Source organism: Macrobrachium nipponense, chromosome 47, assembly GCF_015104395.2.
Source record: "Macrobrachium nipponense isolate FS-2020 chromosome 47, ASM1510439v2, whole genome shotgun sequence".
NCBI classification, from domain to species: domain Eukaryota; kingdom Metazoa; phylum Arthropoda; class Malacostraca; order Decapoda; family Palaemonidae; genus Macrobrachium; species Macrobrachium nipponense.
Genome location: NC_087222.1, coordinates 20,771,231 through 20,794,008, shown reverse-complemented (window position 1 = coordinate 20,794,008; position 22,778 = coordinate 20,771,231). Strand labels below are relative to the sequence as shown.

General features: G+C 39.9%; 1 long non-coding RNA gene across 1 annotated transcript in view; it reads left to right on the top strand.

The window, feature by feature from the left end:
• The window catches only part of LOC135204755 (uncharacterized), an 86,455-nt gene extending 63,923 nt beyond the window's left edge, over positions 1-22,532 (top strand). Inside the window, exons 4-5 of the long non-coding RNA XR_010312332.1 lie at positions 6,960-7,051; positions 22,106-22,532. This is a non-coding gene — a long non-coding RNA (uncharacterized LOC135204755). The remainder of the gene's footprint in view (positions 1-6,959; positions 7,052-22,105) is intronic.
• Positions 22,533-22,778: the final 246 nt, after the last annotated feature.

The following is a 22,778-nucleotide window of genomic DNA, read 5'->3' as shown; positions in this document are numbered from 1 at the left end:
TGTTACAGGTCTGCCTTCGGCCTAGTCTTGAAACTGAGGGGTCTAGATATCTGCTCCTCTTTGGAGATATCTTTGCTCATGAGAAGCTTCGAGAGGTCTTGCCCACCCAGGGAACTCAGGCCCCCTGAGTTGGATGTGACTCTTGTCCTTCGGAGCCTGACTCATCCTTCTTATGAGCCTCATCGAGAGTTGTCAGAAAATTATCTGACCCTCAAGACAGTCTTTTTGCTTGCCCTGGCATTGATAAAGGGAGTAGGAGAACTACATGGTCTTTCTTTCAATGTGAAACACTCGAGGGGATAGGGATTGGTTATGCTCGATTTCACCTCGGACTTTGTAGTGAAGACTCAGAATCCTTCGGTCCTTGACACTAGGTTTGAGTCCTTTACGATCCCCTCTCTAGAGGACTTATATGGTAATGAACCTGATGAGATGCTGCTTTGTCCTGTTAGAGTGCTACGGTGCTATCTGAAGAGAACTTGACATCTCCAACCTGAGTATCGATGCCTCTTCGTTTGCACTGAGGTGACCAAGAAAAAGTGTCCAAGAGCACTATTTCTTTCTGGCTTTGTGAAATGATCAAGAAAGTGTATTCCTCCGTAGGAAAGAACGACACCAGTACCTTTCACCTGAGGGCTCACGAAATCAGGTATTGGCCCTTCCCTTGCGTTCCACAAGAACCTGTCGGTTCCTCAATTACTGAAAGCAGGGGTGTGGTCTAATCAGACGACTTTCATTGCTTCCTACCTTTGGGATATAGCCCACAAGTCTTTGGACACTTTTTCTTTAGGACCTGTGGTGGCTGCTCAACAAGTTGTGAAGATTACCCAGTTTCTTTAACAGTACAGGGTTGTATCTTGCCTTTTGTGATTGGTATGAATAAAAGTGCGAATGTGAGAGGGACTGGCTCTCTTCTTTCCTCTTTTCGTTGCTCTCTTTCTTTGGGCAGAGAGTCACGTTCGTCAGAAGCTGGAACTGGTGGCCGATGCAGGTAAGATTAATGGTAATGGCCATCCGGTTTTATGGTGTTTGTCTAGCACCATAAAATCAGCGATTTATGGCACCATAATGGGGCAAGTTTTGGTTAACAGTGCCATAAAGTGCCAATAATAGAGTTATGGAGCCATAACTTAGAGGCACCTTTAACTGGTTTTGGCACCATTAACCGAAACTCGCCACCATAAGCGTCTTAAATTGCCGAGTTTCAGTTAATAGCGGTTTTCGTTTATCAACAACCCGCTGATTAGATTATAGAAGCATATATATCCTCCCTTTTCCCTAGCAAGGGGGGAAAGGGGTCTGGCATTAGACAAACCCAATTCTTGTATTTGCCTAAATGTCTCTTGACAATAAAGTTTTTGATTGCTTTTTCTATAAGGTTACGTTTCCTCCTTCATATGAATGGCCCAGAAGTCTGCTCATTGATCTCACAGTCCTCATACTCCAATCAGTTGAACAGAAGCTGGGTCCCTTTCCTTGTTCTAACAACCAGGAAAGGGACCATAGGTTGGGTGAACACCAGTCTGTCTGTTCATAGAGGCTCGCTCAGATTCCTTCCACCAATCAATGAGTCTTCCTAATGAAAAGGAACGAAGGTTTGCATATTGTGTAGGAACAAGGCATAATTTTAAAAATTAAATTGTATTTTTCCTAACTATACAAACCTGAGGTCCTTTACATATAGGCCCACCTCATGCCACCCCTCATTCTGCTTCCTGGGCCTAAAGCAAATTTGAATATTTATGCCTAGCAGACAGTAGTTAACGGCCTAATCACCCTGTTTGAAACTTCAATGGCCATTTTCCAGCCTAAACTAAAAGTAATTCCTAATGTAAAGAACCTCAGGTTTGTATGGTTAGGGAAATTACAATTTACTTTTTAAAAATTATGATAGCCTGAAGCTCAGGACAGTCTTTCCAGCCTCCCAAGAGTTTCCAGTTTTGAATTGAGACATCTTGTGGTATTGTTTGGCAACAGCACCAAAAGGTAGGCATTATCACCAAACAAGAGGAATGCTTTCCCTTTTCTTCGGTTAACATGCAGGCACTAAAATGTATCTGTTAGACACTTGATGGCTCTATAAGATGGACACATTTAAAGAGGGAAGCACTACCAGGTAACTCAGCCTACGGAGTCAAGTGAGAGATAGAGCACTGCCATCTCACTGAGATATTGTTCGTCTTAGTATTGTTTCTCTGTGTCGAGGGTTAACTCTTAATTTGAATCTCTCTGCACAGCCATCAGAAACTTGTCTCTGGTTGGCTTTGGAATCTTGCTTATGGTTCCTGTTTTGTGCTAATCATTTACCATTGTGAGAATCATCAGACAGAGATGTGTCTCATAAGATTCATTATCATCTTTCTGTTTACCATATGATATAACAGAAGTCTCCAAGTCTTCTGCTTCATTGCAATTGATACATAGGCAACTGGAATGATTCAGAATGATTTTTCAGACAAGCACAGCAGTTTTTTGTCTTTTATATATTTGGTTCTAATTCATAAAATGTTCAACTACAGTTGTTAATGCCGAATTGGAGTGAATGTTAAAGACTTTGAAAGCCCTGATAGCTCTGCTTCCAGGGTAAAGAGAAGCTCCTCTCTGAACCAACCCTCTCAGTGACAAGAAGAGATTCGTCAGGTAGTATATCCCTGTTTGTTGACACAGCTAAAGACTTCCAGCCTTCATTACAACAGGAATCAGAGGACCATCCATAACCTGGGAAGTTATCTCTTCCTCTGTATAAAAGTGTTGTTGTGTTGTCTTCGTCTTCCATTTTGTATGGGCTTCATGTTTGAGACACACTCAGTGTTGTGGAGCATTTTTGGCCTACTTTGAAGCAAAGCTAAGTGTATAAGAAGAGCCTCTTCCTCCTTAGTTTTCAGAGTTTTTTTTGCTATTTATGCCCATTCTGCTATCGAACTCTGGGAGGTGTAAATGATCTTCGCTTCTTATCATATATTTTATGTAAGTTTAAAAAATATAGAAATTTTTCAATACCTCGAGACCATTTTTAGTGACTGATATGGCATTGCGGAAGGAGGCATAGGATATTCTCCTATTATCTCTTTTCCTTTTCAGTAAGGTGTTGAGTTTGGAGAGCCAGGGGGTACAGTGTACCTGAAGCACCCACCACTCTCAGTGGATGGGTCATGACTCTATCTCAGTGTAGGTGTCAGTGTTTTCTGGTTGTTTTATTTCAGTGCTGCACGCGGGGCAAGGGTGGGCATGTATTATACTTTGATAGCCATAGGAGCATTCCCCTTGCTGCAAAGTTCCCCCGAAGAAGGAGGTGACCCTCGGCCTACCTCCACACCACTACGAGTTAAGATCACCACCAACCAGAGGCCGAAGCTATTCATCTGCATAGCTCTCTGATAGGAATGATAAGAATTGTTTTTTCAGTGCAAAAACTTTCTTATTTCAAATTCATTACATGACTTAATGCTTTAGAGGAGAATATGTCCATGATCCCACCTCCATTCAATGTGGAGTCAGCAGTACAGGAAGCTCCTGGTTATTGGCAGGGGTTCTGGTCTTGGCGGGGCACTGATAATTGAAAACCACCTTTAACCGAAACTTTGTGATTTATGGGATTTATGGCGCTTATGGCACCATAAATCCGATTCTATGGTGCTACACAAGTGCCATAAAACCAGATTGCCATTAACCAAGTCTGTCAATAACCAGGGACTGCTTATAATTACTGGGTTAGTCACATATACACAAATGATATTTTTATAATAAAATAAGGTTTTGTAAATACTTATCCAGCAATTATATAACTGGAAGCCACCCACTTCCACGCTGATGAACATTATGCATAAAACAGAATGAAGTTAGGTAAGTCGTTCATAGTACAGTGGTACCTCGACATACGAAATTAATCCGTTTTGAGGCGGCCTTCGTAACCTGAGGTTTTCGTATCTTGAACCGCATTTTACATGTAAATTGTCTAATTCGTTTCAAGCCCTACAAAAACACCCCAGTAAATTTTATAATAAAGCTAAATTGACCAATAAACAATGAAATACAACAATTTCGGCCATTCAATACCTAACTTAATACATACTACTAATATGTACCTGTAAAACAGTGTATTAGTGTACATGGTATACAAGAAATACTGTATGTACATGTAGTAAAATTTGGAACCTTACCTTTCGAGTGAGGCTATCTCCGAAAGTGGCGACAGAGAAGAAGACAAACAGCAGAAAAAAAATTACGTAGTACATACACTTAACGAAACACATTAAAAATGTTAGGAAACATAAACTAAACTTTACGAAACACATTAACAAAACCGTAACATTTAACTTTACAAAAAACTTAAAATTAAATTTCTTTTGTCTTTTTTTTATTTTTACATTTTACTTTTTTATACTTTTTTTTTTTTTTTTTTTTTTTTACAAAATTTCAATTTCTTCATCACTTTCAACTTTATGTTTTTTCGTAGTATCAATTGGATCTTCCTTTTTGCTTATTCCTACTAAAGGCCTCTTTAAAAAATAACTATCCAAGGAAGATTGCTTCTGCCTACTTTTCACAATGTTCCTGAAACAAAGGCAAACATCATCCAACTGCACAAGCATACGACCTGTGTAAGCCTTTTTGGGGAGTCTTTTTTTCTACAAATTATTGCACCTTATGAAAAGCAGCTAGAGCATCCTTAATTTCTGCAGTTGCCATAGGGTTGTCCTCCTCCTCCTCACCGCTGCTAGAGAACTCTTCTTGAATGACGTTATGTTGCATGGCCTCCAACTCCTTCAGGTCATCCGTCGTAAGCTCCTCTTGATGCTCCTGGAGAAGGTCATTGATGTCGTCCTCGTCGACGACCAGCCCCATGGACTTGCCGAGTGCAACGATCTCGTCAAGATCTGGTTGCGAAACAGTTTCAGAATCATCAACTGTTTCTGAATCTGCACCAGCTTCGCCCATGTCATAATCAGGCCAGAGTTCCCTCCACGAAGAATTCAAGGTTCGCCTCGAAACCTCCTGCCAAGCTTGATCAATGAGTCGGATGCATATCACAACATCGAAATGCTCCTTCCAAAATTCAAGCAAGGTAAGGTTTGTGGTATCAGTGATGTCGAAACATCTCTTGAAAAGATGTTTCGTATACAGCTTCTTGAAGTTGGATATCACTTGCTGGTCCATGGGCTGGAGGAGAGGGGTGGTGTTAGGCGGAAGATAAAGAACCTTGATAAAAGAATACTACGCTAGGATATCTTCCTCGAGGCCAGGAGGTGAGCAGGGGCATTGTCCAACAACAGCAGACATTTCAGAGGGAGGCGCTTCTCTTCCAAGAATTTCTTCATTGTCAGGCTGAAACACAGATTTACCCACTCGGTGAACAAGTCTCGTTACCCAGGCTTTCGCATTAGCCCTCCACATCACTGGAAGCTTCTCCTTTAGCACTTTGTGGGCCTTGAAGGCTCGAGGAGTCTCCGAATGTTACACAAGTAGGGGCTTCACCTTGCAATCCCCACTGGCATTCGAACAAAGTGTTAGCGTAAGCCTGTCTTTCATAGGCTTATGCCCGGGTAGCTTCTTCTCTTCCTGTGTGATGTACATCCGACGAGGCATTTTTTTCCAAAAAAGGCAATCTCATTCCAGTTGAAGACTTGCTGAGGACTGTAGCCTTCGTTGATGGTCACCTTGTCGAACGTCTTAATAAAGGCTTCGGCTGCTTTCGTGCCTCCCCATGCTGCACCATCGAATGGATGCCAGTCCGTTTATGGAATTTTTCCAACCACCCATGGGAAGCCTTGAAGTCTTGGGTTGGCGTCGATGTCCCTTCTCCTCCATCGTCTTCAGCCTGGGTAATCAAATTGCCGAAAATAGCGCTGGCCTTGTGGGAGATTGCCGTCTCTGTTATCGTATCGCCAGCGATTTCTTTGTCTTTTATCCAGACAAGAAGCAGCCTTTCCATCTCGTCGTGCACGTGGCTCCTCTTGCTAGACAAAATAGTAACACCCTTGGAAGGTGTAACTGCTTTAATGGCTTCCTTCTGCTTAAGGATGGTGCCTATTGTCGACGGATTTCGGCCATATTTCTTAGCGATCACACTCAAACGCATCCCAGCTTCATACTTTTTAATTATCTCCATCTTTGTCTCCAAAGAAAGCATCCTCTTCTTTCTGTGAACTTCAACTTTCTTGGGACCCATGACTACGTATTACTGTACATAATTAAGTTATGTAGTATACGTATGTACTAAAGTTCTCACACAACACGATAAAGTAGTACAACAACAAAATCACTTACGAAATTATGTTAATAAACGAAATCGTATAGAATGAACGAATTCGGCGTGCGTTTAGAAACGAAGCTGCTACCGAGTGGCCGAAAAAGCACGCCGCTACGTAGATGCATGATGGGAGAGATGCTGACCAATAGGAGAGCAGGATCTTATGGTGGTGACTAGCATCAGGAACCAATGGGAGAGCGGGAGGTTGGTGGCGAGTCTACTCAGTTGGCGGCGCGGGAGTTTTAAAATTGTTATCTGTGGTCTGGGGAATGTATGTAGAGCCAAAAAAATCTTCATATTTGCTTTCGTAACTCGAATTTTTCATAAGTTGAGCCTTTCGTATGTCAAGGTACCACTGTATTGCCATTGGGGGATGGCACTGAGTCATCTAAATTTGAATTTAGGCTGCCATACATGTGGAAATCTTAGCAACATAAATACTGGGTAAGTATATACAAAACCTTATTTCATTACAAAGATATTATATTTTTAGTTCATATTAATGTGGATGTACCCAGAACATTTAACAGTGTGGAAATTTAACCTATACAGAACTTGTGTTTGCAGATTCACACAGGGACACAGAAAACAGGAATGGGAAAAATTCAATTTGTTCACACATATTTAGCACTGTATTAGTCTAACATTTGGTACTGTATTGTGTATAGTAAACTTCTGTGTTAATGAAGATCACTTCTCTTTGCCACAGGTAACCTGTTTTGTTATAAATGATCACTGATAATCTATAAAGCAACACGTTTTCTTCGTATTGAGTTAATTTTCCTCAATAACATACTCTAGGTAAGTGATATAAAAGTGAAGTCATTGCAATAAAAGAGAATGTCCCTAAATTATATTGAATCTTATCACTTAATGACAAATTGCATTGTTGAAGACCAAGGCTGTGAGTTATTCACGATGCACTGAATGACATTTTTGGCAGCTTTCATCTTGTTACTTTGAGCTTTTGTTTTGAATGTTAACTTACCACAAAGTACAAATAATCTGTTGTTCCTACACAATACACAAACCCTCGGCCTTTATCATAGGAATTGTCTTCAGCAAAGCTGGACCTTTAACAGCAGTTAACTAATGAATGACCGGGTGGGAGTCCCGCCCTACTAGTTGGCAGTGTCACTTTACCTTCAGCCGTGGATGTGCTGCGCGCTGCCCTCTGCCCTGCATGTCGTTTGCTTCACTTTGCTTTGCTAAACATCACTCCTTCCTGGTGTGGTTGATATTCTTTTTTATTCAAGGGTCTTACCAAACAGTTAATGAGCTGTAGGATACCTACTTCAGTAGACCAAAATTCGGACTTTTGTGGTGCGTCACCATCACCAGTGTAGGAGGCAAATAAGTGCCCACTTCCAGTAAACAAGTATGATGACACCAAACCCCTCAATTCGATTTCTGCCAGTTTCCATGTAACATCAGTGGTTTTTTCACTTACCTGTGATTCTGTGACATATTATTTCATTGTGGCTTTGTTTATTTCAATAAGCTTAGCTATTTTAATTATTTTTAACGCCATTTATTCTCAAAATGTCAGATTCTAGTTCATCTAGGGTTAGGTTTTGCGTTGATGGGTGTATGTAAAACTAGACTAGTTAAGGAGATTTATGATTCCCACTCTAGATACACTAAATGTCAGGGTCAGTAGTGTAATGGAGAGAACATGTTCTGAGTGTCAGGAAAGGGAGGAGGAGAAACGGAAACTATGCATTTCTCATGCCGAGAAATTGCCAAAGATAGGAAGAGGAAGCAACCCTTAGAGCTGAAAGTAAGGCTATACAAACCCTCTTTCCTTTACATTAGTAATTACTATCAGCATAGGCTAGGATATGGCCATTAAATTCTTGAACAAGGTGGTTAGGCAGTAACTACCATCTGGTAGATGGGTAGGCCCACCTGCCTGATGTAAACACTCCACTTTGATTTCGGCTGTCTTCCAATAAAGATGAATGTTTTTTTAGCTCTTGCTGTGATATTGGTCCTCGATTGTGTGTACTGTTCCTCTGCTGGAAATCATATTCACTTGCTGCTTTTATCCTGGAGTTTCATCAGTGGACAGCACCTTTGCAACTGCCCTGTGATTATTAAATCTACTTCTGCTGGTAAATGTACCTCATCCTGTAGAAATAGTTTTGCAGAATTTGGAGAAGTCGAGGAGGAAGAGAGCTCGTCAAGTGTAGTCATCTTCCTATGTGTAATCATTATATTTTCTTCAACCTCCACTCCTTCGACCTTTAAGGCTCCCTGCCGAAGAAGAAGGTGGTCTCCCCCTCTAAGAAATTTTGTCATGGGACTTCTAAGGGTTGCCCCCTCTGTCTTCCGTTGGCTTGCCTGTTCCTTCTGGAACAGGAGCTGTCATGCTGTCCTCAGGGTCTAGCATGTCGGGAGCTGTAGAATTGCAAACTTCAGTTCACACTTCTGTTTCTAGTCCTAGAGGTTCTACCCCTAAGACTAGATCCATGTCGGGCGCTCATTCATGAGATTCCCTGAGTGCATGCAAATCTACAGATTCGTGTGTATCTAGAGTCAATGACACAGAGTCCGCTCACCATCACGGCTCAGGCGCTGAGTGGAAGAAAAGAGTAAGTCACTCAGGTGACCCATGCCTTGCCGGTGATCGCTCTCGCGGTGATGACTTGGTACCGTACATGCAGTTAGACCAGTAGGGAGTCCCCCATTCAGTCCTCATGAGAGGTTTCAGCCTCAACAAGGACTGGGACGTGTAGGAGGATGGTACTGGCCCACGACAGTCATTTGCATGCTCAACTACACCCAGGACATGGCAACCAGTCTGAGTTGTGGCAAATGTTTCTCCTGCCATGCAAGAGTTTCATAACCATCCTCAGGAAATCATTTCTCCAGGACAAGAATTCTCTCCCAGACTCACGTTGTTGCCATCACTGCAGGTTGATGGCTGCCCGTGATTTGCTTCTCTGGCTAGTTCTGCTAGCAAGGCGACCGAGAGCGTTCACTCTTCCTCACCTATTCCCTCTACTTCCTATGGTTACACCAGGAGGGACGAGGTGAATAGAAGGGACCCTGCAGAGTGCTCTCTGGATGATTCAGCATTGGGGGACTATGTTCCTGGAAGGATCTTAGGGTACCATCACATATAGATCCACATCATGCTGGAAGGATCTTCTGTCAATGACAGAAAAACCTCTCACCATCGCGACATCTGGTGTTAAGATTCTTAGGATTCAAGGACCTGGAGACTATGTTCTCCCTGGCTTTTTCACTCCTTTGGACGGATTTCAATTTGTTGTCCCCTATGGTTCTGGCATTTTGGGAGCCTCGAGTGTATATTCTGTTGCATATTCTGGTTTTTATGCCTGTTCCTCCTCAATTTCTACAGGAGTCGAGGAGGAGCCCCTCCCTGATGATCGTTTGACGGAATTTGGGAGTCTTGCTGAGCGCTTAAATTCTTTGGATTTTCTAGCACTCTCCGAGTGTTTTGGTCTTCTATGATCTGCAAACACTTGGGCGAGACGAGAATTCCCGATTATTGTTTCTGGCATTCTTAGATTGTTATGGTTTCCTGTGACTTCCAAATACTTTGATGAGATGGACATCCCCAATAATTGTTATTAAAAATATCAGGAGTCTCGCTAAGCAATTTAATTCCTTGGAATTTCTACAGATCTCAAGAGTGATTTGGTTTTCTGTAATTTCCAAACACTCAGGCAATGGGTATTCCCAATGATTGTTACAATAAATGGGAGTCTTGCCGAGCACTTGGATCCATATGTTTCTCTGGCTCATGCTGAGTGCTCGGCTTCATCATGTTGCTTAGCACTAGGGTGAGACAGGGCTCACCCTCTTATTGACTTGCAAAAGTCGGGTTTGTTGATGATTACCACTCATAATTATGGGTGATCTGCTCGGCTCACTTGACTTGGCTCGGCCAGCCAGCATGCCGAGCTGAGTGCTCAACTCTACTGAATGCAATCTCTGCTCTTGATCAGTGCGGTCCCTTGCCATGACATATCACCATCCCTTCCTGTGTTGCAGCGAGTTTTCACAGGGGTCATCATCTTTGTCATCTTACTCCTCACCTCCCTCATCGAAGGCTTCCACAGCCTAAGAAGAGGAAGGTAGTTTCTCCACCCCCAAGAAGTCTCGCCTCGAGACTTCTGAGAGTCTGCATCATTTCCTTAGGGAGGAAGCAGTTGTCTGCCTCTTCAACTCACCTACTCCTTTTGGAGTGGGAACCGGGACACTATCCCTAGAATATAGTGTCTCAGGAGCCCCTGGAGTTCAAGCCCTGGTTTGTTATCTTGTCTCTGGTTTCAAGGGCTCTGGCTCAAGGAAATGAGGCTGTGTCTGGTACTCGTGTACAAGTCTCTCCAAGTGTACAGCCTCCAATGGGGGGTCGTACACCTACAGTCAGTGATAGGTAGTCTTCTCTCCATCATGACAGTGGTGCAGGGAAAGAGAAGGGACTGAGCCACGTTGGTGGCTCGAACACAACCTGTGAAAGCCAGGAATGGTATTCTTCAAGTGCCAAGATCGATATCACTCTCCCTTGGGACAAGGCATCTGAAGGAGATAGGAGGAGGTTCTCTGTTTAGTCCTCTTCTTAAGGTTCGATCACAGAGAAGATAGATGAGTAGCAAGAGTTGGCAATTTCTCGCCAGCTTTTACTGCATTGAACTCTGCTCAACTTTCACTCGCATTTGAGTGAACGAAATTGTTGTAGGGAATGAATGCTTTGTTTGACAGAATTCAGAAAAGAGCGGGTAAGAACAGTCAATCCTCCTCTCTTTTTTTCCCTCTACTTTCTGGGTTACATCGGGATGAATGAGGGAATAAGAGGAACTCTACAAAGTCTACTCCAAAGAGTTCGAATCCAAGAGGCTATGTTATTGATTCAATCTTAGGATCTTACCGAACATACGTCAATCTGTTCTGGATATGTTTTGGGAAAAATCAGTCCGGCTTGAACAAGTCATGTTTGGTGTCCTATTATCACCATAGAATTCTCCCTTCAGGACAGCTTCTCCTTCACTCTCTTCATTAGAGAATGACAGAGGTCTGCTTCCACCCTTTATTCTTGTCATTCGAATGAAGAAGAATTAGACTGGAGGTCTATTTACAGGGAGCTACAAATATAATAGTATGTTCTCCTCGTGACATGCGTATGTTATCAGTTGCACTGTCCGAGTAATAGGCACATATCTGTAAGTCAATTCTTTTGGTATGTGACCGAGACAAATAATACCTTCTCTTAATTAACCTGAAACTCAGGACAACCTTTCCAATTTTAATTTTGAGATGTCTATTGGTATTGTTTGCCAACAGCACCACAACATTTGCATTATCACCAAAGAAGAGGGTTTCTTACCCTCCCATTTCAGTTGAAATGCAGATTCTCGAGTGTATCTTTTTGCACTCGATGCCTCTAAGCCGAACACATTCCACTATGGAATGCAATTCCGTTCATCTTAGTAATGATTCTCCTTTATCGAAGATTAACTACCAATCTAAATCTCTCTGCCAGACCGTCAGACTTAGGTCTCTGGTTGGCTCGGAATTCTCACATAAGGCCCATGTCTCATCCTCTCATCCTCCACATTTACTGTTGTGAGAATTTTCAGACAGAGATATATCCCATTAGACTCATTATCATCTTTCTGTTTACCCCACAGTATAACAGAAGTCTGTAGTCTTCTGTTCCATCACACCTGCCCCACTGGCCGCTGCAATGACACAGAATGATTTTCTTCAGACAATTTGGCTTTTTTCTTCTAATATGTATTTTCTAATTTGTAAGATGTTCCATTATTCGTTGTTCACCCCAAATTGAAATTGGAAATGGAAGATACTTCACCTGTTTCCCGCCCAACTAGCTCTGCTTCCAGAGTAGATACAAAAGTTCCTCCCCGATCCAACCAACAAAATGCAGTTCTTCAGGCAGTACAATCCCTGTGTTTTCATTACTAAAAGACTCTCCACCTTCATTGCAAGCACCAACTTTCTCACCGAGTAGCAATGAAATAGTGGAATAACTTTTTCAGTCCTCTTTAAAACACTTGGGATTAGAACCGTCTTCACTGGTTGGTATCATCGACGGGACATTTTCTGTGATCAGAATCTTGAGAGTTCACTTCTCTCCGATTCAACTGTGAAGACGGTGGTCCACATTCACCTTAGTCACTCACTAAGTAGTATTGTTTCTGATTCTATGAGATTGAATTACTGATGAGAAACTTCTCTGTCTTACCATCACAGGGTCTTCAGTCTCTTGAAAGCATTTCATTCTCGTCTAATGTGCATATACCTCACAAGAATCATCATCTCGTCTCTTGACATCATTGGCATAGAAGATGGACGATTTGCATGGTTCGTTCTCAGCTTCACCCTTCAAAATGCGGTGTCATGTCGTGACTACGTCTCAGATACACAATAAGTCGGCATCTATTGACGAGTCCAACTCCTTTGTAGGATCGAAACCCTTCACTGAGTGTTGATACCTTTATCCACTGCTGACTTCTAATGTAGAAGTGTCTAAAGACATGTCTTCCTCAGAGTCCTTTGAGATCGTGAGAAACTCCTCTGCAGTTTGACACATCCAATGTACGCTCTCTCGGACCAGAAGAAAGATGCGGTCTCATTACAACCACATTTATGTCTTTCTTCCTTTGGGTCTGCCCACAGGTCATTGGAACCTCTTTTCCTTGGACAGTGGTGGATTCTCACAAGTTTTGTTTGCTTACCCGGCTCCTTCAAGAGGGCAAGTTACATCTCACCTATGGTGTGTGGTTCTAGAGGTAAGAAGGATGCGAGAGTGACTGGTCTCTCCACCTTCCCCTCCTTTTACTTCTACTCCTCTTCTTTCAGGTTGAGGATAGGACTGGAACTTACACTTGCTGGTGAGGCTTTTGATGCAGTAAGCTTGCACATCGAGTTTCCTTTCTATTGTTCTTATCAGAATCATAGAAGCAATCCCGCTCCTTGCTCTAAGAAGGGAAGAAAAGAGACTAGCAATAATGCAAAGTATTAATGCCTCCAACTTTGTCGAAAAGGCCCAGTAATCTGACTCTTGATCATGCAGCAACTATACACTGATCAAGTTGTCAGAGTCAGGGCACTCCTCCTCGCTCTTCTGACCAGGAGGAATATCCTAGGTATGCTGAACTCCAGTCAGTTCTGGAAGCTCACTCACATTCCTCCCACGAATCAGTGAGTCTTCCTAAAGTCATGGACTGAGGGATTGTATATCATGTAGGAACAAATCACAGTTTTTGAAATTAAATTGTATTTTAACTAACTATACAAACCCATGGTCCTTTACATTAATGCCCACCTCATGCCACCCCTCAATCTGAAGCCTGCGCTGAAAGGCAAAATGGAGTGTTTACATCCAGGCAGGTGGGTCTTGTTCAAGAATTTAATGGCTGTATTCCAGCGTACGCTGAAAGTAATTCCTAAAGTAAAGGACCTCAGGTTTGTAGAGCTAGGAAATATACAATTTACTTCAAGAAATTTATATTGGGACGCCTGATGGCTCCCTGCAAAAATGATTCAACCACCCAGTGATAATAACACGAAATAAAAGCTATTCTCCCATGTGCTTAAGCAAGTTCCCCCCTTTCTCCCTCATCTTATTTCGTTAACTCTTCTACGTGGGAAAGAATCAATGCTCATACAAATAACCAAATGACTTCTTTAGGCCTGTGCTAAAGTAGATTCTGAGTGGTTGGCTCGAGTTCCTCTCTGGGCAAGAAAGCGCTATGCCAAGAATGGCAGGCAGATGGTTAGGTCGCCCACAGGTTGGGGGTTGGGTGTGTGTCTGGGTGAATGACCGCTGATCAAAACATAAGGTTGCTTGTACCTTTTCTTTCTCTACTTCAGTGTTGTAAAATGTTATCGCTTTGTGTCTTGATTCACTACAGATTTATTTACTTTTATCTTATGGTACTACAAAAAATGAATATATTTTCTTTGATGCTACTGCATTTCTTTAAGCAAAATTCTTCTGACTTAGGTAACAGGTTTCTGTCTCTGCCTCTTGGAGGTAATTTTCTTATAAGGGTACAGCTTGCCTAATTCTAGCCTACTTTCCTATTATCCTACCACGTGGTAGCTGCAATCGAGAGAGAGAGAGAGAGTGAGAGAGAGAGAGAGAGAGAGAGAGAGAGAGAGAGAGAGAGAGAGAGAGAGAGAGAGAGAGGCTTGGGAAAAAATCCTCTGCCCGCACCTAGCTAATTGTAACTTCCATCACTAATACAGAACTTTTTAACCCATGATAGACTATGCAAACGGAGCCTGGCACTGACTCTTGGACAAATTACTCTTCCTATCTACCTGATGCTGTTACGTGGTAGCAATGAAAAAACAAGCTAAATGTTAGTTTATTTGTCTCTGTCTCACAGGCTAAATTAAATGTTGGCATGCAGTTCCCTAAAGATTTTCCTAACTCTAACTAAAAGAAAGATGGCAGCCAGAATTTTGTTTTACTCCTAACAATAGATACAGTAGTACCTCAGACTTCAAGCTTAATTCGTTCCAGAAGGTTGTTTGAAATACAATATGTTCAGAATATATGAAACAAATATCCCCATAAGAAATAAGAGGAATCAGGATAATTCGTTCCAGTCAACCCAGAAAGTCCCCCTTTTCACATTTTTTCCCATTGTTAATGTGTTCAAAAGTTAATTTAAGGGCGAAAAGTAATAAAACAGTACATTATATGATTTCTGTACTAGACTCGCCCATATTGAATTATCCAGTCCTGACAAATTAACCAGTTTTGATGTAACATCTTTATTTACTAAAGTTCCAGTTGTATAAAAAGAATTGTAAGTTCACTCTTACAGGTAATATTTATAAACAAATATTTGGTATGGCTATGGGTAACCCTCTTTCGCCACTTTTGTCTAATGTTTACGTGGAGTTTTTTGAGTCTAGACTTATTCCAAGAAATTTATTGTCTTAGGTGTTTTGTGTTAAATATGTAGATGACTGCTTTTGTATTGTAAAAGGAAATGTAAGTATTCCTGACTTCTTGCATACAATTAATAATCTTGTACCATCTAGAAAAGTCTTTATAGAATAGGTAGAAAATAATTGTATACCATTTTTGGATGTCTTAATTGTTAGAAATAACACCAGTTTTTGCTTTAAAGTATATAGGAAACCCACTAATAGTTTGTCATACATCCATTTTTACTCCAACCATGCTAAACAAATGATGGTGTCAATATTTTCAAGTCTGTACATTAGAACTTTCAGAATTTGTAGTCCTGAATTTTTGGAAGATGAGTTTAAAATTATTGATAAAATAGGAAATTCATCATGTTACCCCCATATTTTTTGGAACTTTGTAAAAATAAATTAAAAAAACATTACAATCCAACTAGTGGTAACAAAGAACTTAGGAATATTCTTTATGTACCATTTCATCCTAAGTACTTTACTCATTTTGAAAACAATTGATATTAACTTAATATTTAAATATAATAATATTGTATACAGTATTCCTTGTAAAGAATGTAATAGAATTTATGTAGGGCAAAGATTGTAAGATCTAAAGGTAAGATGTTCTCAGCACATATATGCTGTATCAAGAAGCTTAACGATAATGGCATTGCGGATCATTGGCTTAAGACAGGCCATGCTATTAACTGGGATAATTCCTCAATAATTTACAGGGTCAAAGATCAATGTAAAAGGAATCTATTGGAGTCCGTTTTCATTGAAGCCACGTCAACAACGAATTTAAATCTCCATCCTGGATTGTCCCTTTAGCCTCTTTCCTTGTCTCATTTGCTTAAAGAACACACCACCCAGAATAACAAACTGTAACCCGGCCCCTATTTCTGTTTTTTGTATATAAAGTTCTGTCATCTTCTTTTATATTCAGTGTGAACTTGAAAATGTAGAATAAACTGCAAAAGTCTTTGTTCCAAGTCCCCAGTATTCACTCACCTTTCTACCGTGGATTTAAGGATATTCTCAAGCATGTGTGCCTTCATGCTAAATTGGGTATACATATATATATATATATAATATATATATATATATATATATATATATATATATATATATATATATATATATATATATATATATATATATATATATACATATATATATATGTATATATATATATATATATATAATATATATTATATATATATATATATATATACATATATATATATATATATATATATATATATATATATATATATATATATATATATATATATATATACCCAATTTAGCATGAGGCAGGCACATGCTTGAGAATATCCTTAAATCCACGGTAGAAAGGTGAGTGAATACTGGGGACTTGGAACAAAGACTTTTGCAGTTTATTCTACATTTTCAAGTTCACACTGAATATAAAAGAAGATGACAGAACTTTAATACAAAAACAGAAATAGGGGCCGGGTTACAGTTTGTTATTCTGGGTGGGTGGTGTGTTCTTTAAGCAAATGAGACAAGGAAAAGAGGCTAAAGGGACAATCCAGGATGGAGATTTAAATTCGTTGTTGACGTGGCTTTCAATGAAAACGTATTTATTACATATATTATCTATATATATATATATATATATATATATATAGATATATATATATATATACATGATATATATATATATATATATATATATATATATATATATATATATATATATATATATATATAAATATATTATATATATATATATATATATAAATATATATATATATGTAATAAATACATTTTAGAATTACATATCTGTAAATAAAAACCCATGACCTGAGGTCATTGGCGAATTAGGAGGGTCCTACGTGACCAAGGCAAATCTAGATCACGCTATGCGATGTCTGCAGTAGCCTGGTTTAAGTTTGTTTGGAAATGTCATCGTTTTGCATTACTGATAACTTTTCATAACAACTTCCATGGGAAGCGGTTGACCTGTTAACCTGCGCCGGAAACTTGTAACTTCCGAGCCGGCGGACTACGTATGTTTTTATGTGAATCGCTGAGATAGCTAATGTTTCGCTATCAACGTGATGCTCTAAGAAGTCAGTTCATTTCTAACGATAAAACGGAACGGTCTCACGACTGAACTGTCTCTCTTGTTATGGAGTTCAGTAATAAAGTTGTTCTACTATTATTCAACTTATCCGTTTGAATCATCTCCTTTACTTTAAGAAGAACCACTCTACTAAGATATCACATAGGAGAAAGAAGGAACCAGAATACTTACGAATGACAGTCGTAAGAAAATACAAACAGTCTTTCACAAAAGCGAAACGACTAAGAATGGTGGCAGAGATTAACGAAGAATAACATTAACAAGACCCATATCAGTCGACGAAGAACTGCAATCACCAACTTCCAGCTCTAAGTCAATATAAACAGAGGAAAACGGGATCTTCAATCAACGCAACATTTTATGAAGACGAAGATATGTCCTTCATCGAGAAGAATACAAGCATCAACATCGACGATTGTGTATAAACAAATCAAAAAACACATGTCTAAATGTACCGACCTTGATCCCTCGCTTACTCAAGTTTTTGCAAAAAATGAGAATAAACCACAAGTAAACGTGGTCCGTAATAATAATCAAGCTGCAGGGATGGTTTGTTATAACTGTAAACGGCCAGGTCACATGGTTTCAGACTGTCGAACGCGTTTTTATTCAATACATAATAGTTCCACTCATTCATATAATCGTTGCTTCTCGCGGAATCAACAGCAGAATCCTACAAACACGCAAACAGTTGCCAATGCAAACAAAAAGAAGGGTCCTCAGTACTATAAAAAGAAACAAGCAAACGGCAATGCTGCACAACAGCAAAAACAAACAAATCGTGCTTCAGGTACCTCTGTTCCTTGGCCGTCTAGCCAGAACTTGCAAGGTCAAGCGAATTTTCAAGTAGTGCTAAACAAAGCAAATACCACGTAGTTAGCTCCAAAGGGGGAGAGGACGATGTTGGGTCATCCATATCAACATCTTTTGTATCAAATAATCAGTTTAATCATTTATCAGATCATTGTGAGGCAATCGATTTTCCTATGAAACACACGGCCGAATCCAAAAAATCTGTGCAGGTTCCCGTAGATTTGCAACAAATTCATGCAATTATAAGTCAAGACGAGTTACGATCAACCTTACATGCAGTAAATTTGGACCATAAGTCATTTACTTTGTTCTTTGATTCTGGTAGTCCACGTAATATCATGGTTTTAAGGACTCATCATTTACTCTTTTCAAACTTCCCTATAGAGAAGTCCGGAATAAGACTCTCGGGTATAGGAAATAATGAATTAAATGTGGTAGGAGTAACTCATGTTCAGTACAAGGTCGGTAAGCGCACGTTTTCCGATACCTTTATCGTTGTACAAAACATTAATATGTATCCCGCAGTAATTATCGGATACCCGTCTATGGGCACTCAAAATATTACCTTAGCCCCTGCCAAACACGGCGTGTATATCAAAGGAAAATTCTATAAGTCTTCTAATACCCTAAAATCAGTTTTAGATAATAAGGAGACAGACAGAGTAGTAACATATATTGAAGAACCAATCACTTGTCTCATAAACCAAGAAATAATCCATGCGACCCAACAGAATTCTCGCTCGCCCGTAATATCAGCTTGCACGCAAACTCTAGAGCCGAACGCAACTTCGAACATATTAGTGTTGTGTAAAGAAAACCTTGCCAGGATCTGAAATGTTAATCCTTTCCGACACTCTGAAAACACGCGGATTATCCGTCACACAAGCCATTTATACAGTCGGCGCACAACAACAATGTAACATCGAAGTCTGTAATCATTTGAATACCACTTTAGTAATCCACAAAAATCAACATATCTTGGATGTGGAAGTTTATAAACATCGCATTCTTACCGTAGCTGAGATCAATCACGCTCAATCAGTTGCGGATGAATCCCTTTTGCAATCTATAAAGAACAAAATCAATAAGGACATTCAAGAAGAAGAAATTCAGCAGAAATGTTTGAATCTTTTAACTGAATATCATGATGTTTTTTCCACTTTGGATGGAACCTTAGGAAAAACGGATGTCATCGAGCATCAAATAAGGCTAAAGGACAAACAGAAAGTAATCTATGTACCTTCGTACCGACTTCCTATGAAATTTCAGAATGAGATAACTGAGGAAGTAGGTAAAATGCTAAAAGAAGGAGTCATTAGGATATCAAACAGCCCTTATAATTTTCCGTTAATAGTAGTACCGAAAAAAGATCGAACTTGGCGGATATGCGTCGATTGTCGTCGCTTAAATGAGGAAACAATCCCTGACCGATTCCCAGTACCATGTACTGACGATATTCTATCTCTACTAGGTCAGAACAAATATTTTACCAGCTTGGACCTACTAAAGGGCTTCCATCAGATTCCGTTGGAAGAAGAGAGTATCCCATACATTGCCTTCAGCACAGCCAGGGGACATTATGAATTTTTGCGTATGCCTTTTGGTTTACGTTGTGCTCCTATAACTTTTACTAGAATGATAAACATTGTGTTTGGAGACTTGTTAGGAGATATCCTACATGCCTACATGGACGACCTAGTAATCTCTTCTAATACCTTAGAAGAACATCTACGTAAATTAGAGTTAGTGCTACAAAGACTAAGGCAGCATAACCTAAGGGTAAGATAAGTAAGTGTGAACTTAAACAGAAACTAGTTTATTTAGGTTTCACGGTGTCTAGTCAAGGTCTTAAAGTAGTCCATGATAAGGTATCGGCTATCCGTAACTTCCCGATTCCCACAAACGTCAAGGGAATACAGCAATTTTTAGGCTGTAGCGGGTATTACCGGAGGTTCATTAGGAACTACTCCATCATAGCCGCTCCCCTAACCGATCTTATAAAAAAGGGCGTAGATTTCATATGGTCTGAAAATCATCAACAGGCGTTCAATAAATTGAAAGATGAACTGTGTAGTTCTCCTATCTTGAAATTTCCTGACTTCGGTAAGGAATTCTTTATAGCAACAGACGCCTCAACCTAGGAGTAGGTGGGGTATTGCTTCAACAGTATGATAAACAGTTTTTCCCTATAGCTTTTTATTCACGTAAACTGAGACCTTCCGAAAGTAAATATGCAGCAATAGACAAGGAAGGGCTCGCTATTGTTAATTCACTCGTGCATTTTAAATTTATAATATACAGTTATCCCGTCAAGGTTCTCACTGATCATAAGCCCCTAACCGACTTCTTTAAAGGCTTTAGTCACAGCCCTAAGCGAACTCGGTGGCACATGATCATCCAGGACTTTTCGGCGCGAGGGATCGGGTATTTAACCTGGCGGGAAAGGCAAAAAGATCATTGCTGACGCATTATCACGCAACCCCTCTTCATCTTGTACCGAGCCATTAGCTGAATTAATAGATATCTCAACCTCCACGCTCATTGTTAAAACTATATCTGAACAGGAAGATCTGGGCTGGAGTGCTGAAATATTACAGACGGAACAAAGAAAAGATCAACAAATAGAAAAAATCATAATTGCGTTAAACGGAAATCCGAAGGAAAAGGAATATATAAAGTATAAGCAGCAGAATTATATAATCAAAGATAATATCCTGTGTAGATCCGTGACGAGGAAAACCCACAACACACCACAGCTGAATAACAACCAGGTGGTGGTACCTATCTCACTCATACCCACTGTCTTAAAATGGTTGCATGAAAATCCACTGCATGGACACCCGGGTTATTCCCTAATGTCACAGAAAGCCCAAAGCTTTATTTTTTTTATTGGCATACGATGCTTACAGATATAAAAAAGCACATAGCAAATTGTCGCACTTGTCAAGAATACAAAGGGCACACGAAGACACCTGTCAGCCTAGGGGCTTACCCGTGCCAAATCAACCCTTTGAAAGAGTACACTTAGATTTATCAACAGGATTTTACGAGTCAGACAGAGGAAAAATAAGCACTCCTAGTAATCATTAGATTGCCCTTTGACTCGATATGCAGAACTGATAGCGCTTAAAACAAAAACCGCAGTTGAGTGCGCTAGAAAGTTTTACGAGTGCTACATTTGTAAACATGGAATTCCACACACCATTATATCAGACTTGGGCGGGGAGTTCAATAATCATTTCCTTAACTCCTTGTGCGAATTCCTTTGCATAAAGAAAATCAATACCATGATCTATCACCAAGAGTCTAATGCGCTAGTGGAAAGGGCAAATCGTAAGGTTTTAAACATTTAAAGGGTCACCTTAGGGGGGGCAGACCCCAACTGGGACATTGCCATACCTGCGGTACTAAGCACACTTAATCACTCATATCATGTGTCTATTAAAATTACACCGCACGAGGCACTGTACGGTATCCCAGCTAGAACACCTTTCCATGTATTAACGCCTACAATTGATTTATCAAATCCTCTAAAGGATGTTATGGATGCAAGCATAAGTCGATATAATATACTTCGTAAGAATCTAGAAGAAGCACAAATTATAATGAAAAGAAATCATGATAAAATAGCTAAGCCAACTAGAACATATGCCGTGGGCGATCAGGTATACATACAAGTATACGTACGTAAAGGTCTAAATTACAAACTGACACCTAAGTTTGAAGGCCCGTTTAACATTTTAGAAACATTAACGGCCAATAGATTTAGGGTTCAAAATGTATCCAAACCCACTGATATGAGAATAGCTCCATTGGCACATATCAGAATCTAAAGAAAGGTAGATGGAGTGAGGGAAAAAATGGTTGTATTTATGAAACTTGTATAATAATATATATATATATATATATATATATATATATATATATATATATATATCATATTTGTATGTAAACATATTCTTTAACATGAGTTATTACATAAATTTTACTCATTGCAGGTTTCCAAAAATGAATCTGTTATTGTTAGGAGTGATATTGTGTGTTCAGACATCTTTGTTGTATGGAAAGAGCGCTAAGACGAAAGAAATAGAATTTAATCATGGCTCGATTATCGAAAGAACAGAAGACATTTTTATTGTATCGAGTAATATAGTCATAGAAGTGGATATGCAAGCCATATTTTTGCCTGAAGATGACGTCCTTAACTTAAAGAATGACCTGATGAGGTTTACCATTTCACTTAAGGAAATGCACCAAGGTCATTTTCATGCTAACTCAGAGATTTCGCTAGCTCAAACCCTAAGCGTCGCGGAAATGTTATCTTATGACATACAAAATAAAACCGCTGAGGCAGAGGAACTTGCTCGTGACTTGCTGATGTGGTCTGTGCGGCACAATAATCTCGAACGCCGCAACCCGCTTATTCTTGCTGGACTGAAACATCTTGGGATCTGTGCGAGTCTAGGCTTAGGAATTTCAAATCGCCTTAAGATAAATAATCAAAATAAAAGAATTGAGTTTTGCAACACAAAACCGAATTAGCTTTGTCTGAACTTCGCAGCCATTATCTTCAATCAATCAATAATGAGTTTGGTGAACGAACATTCTAGTAATATCGATCAGATTATGGAAATCCAACATTTGCTGGCTACGTTAGCTTATTATAGTTCG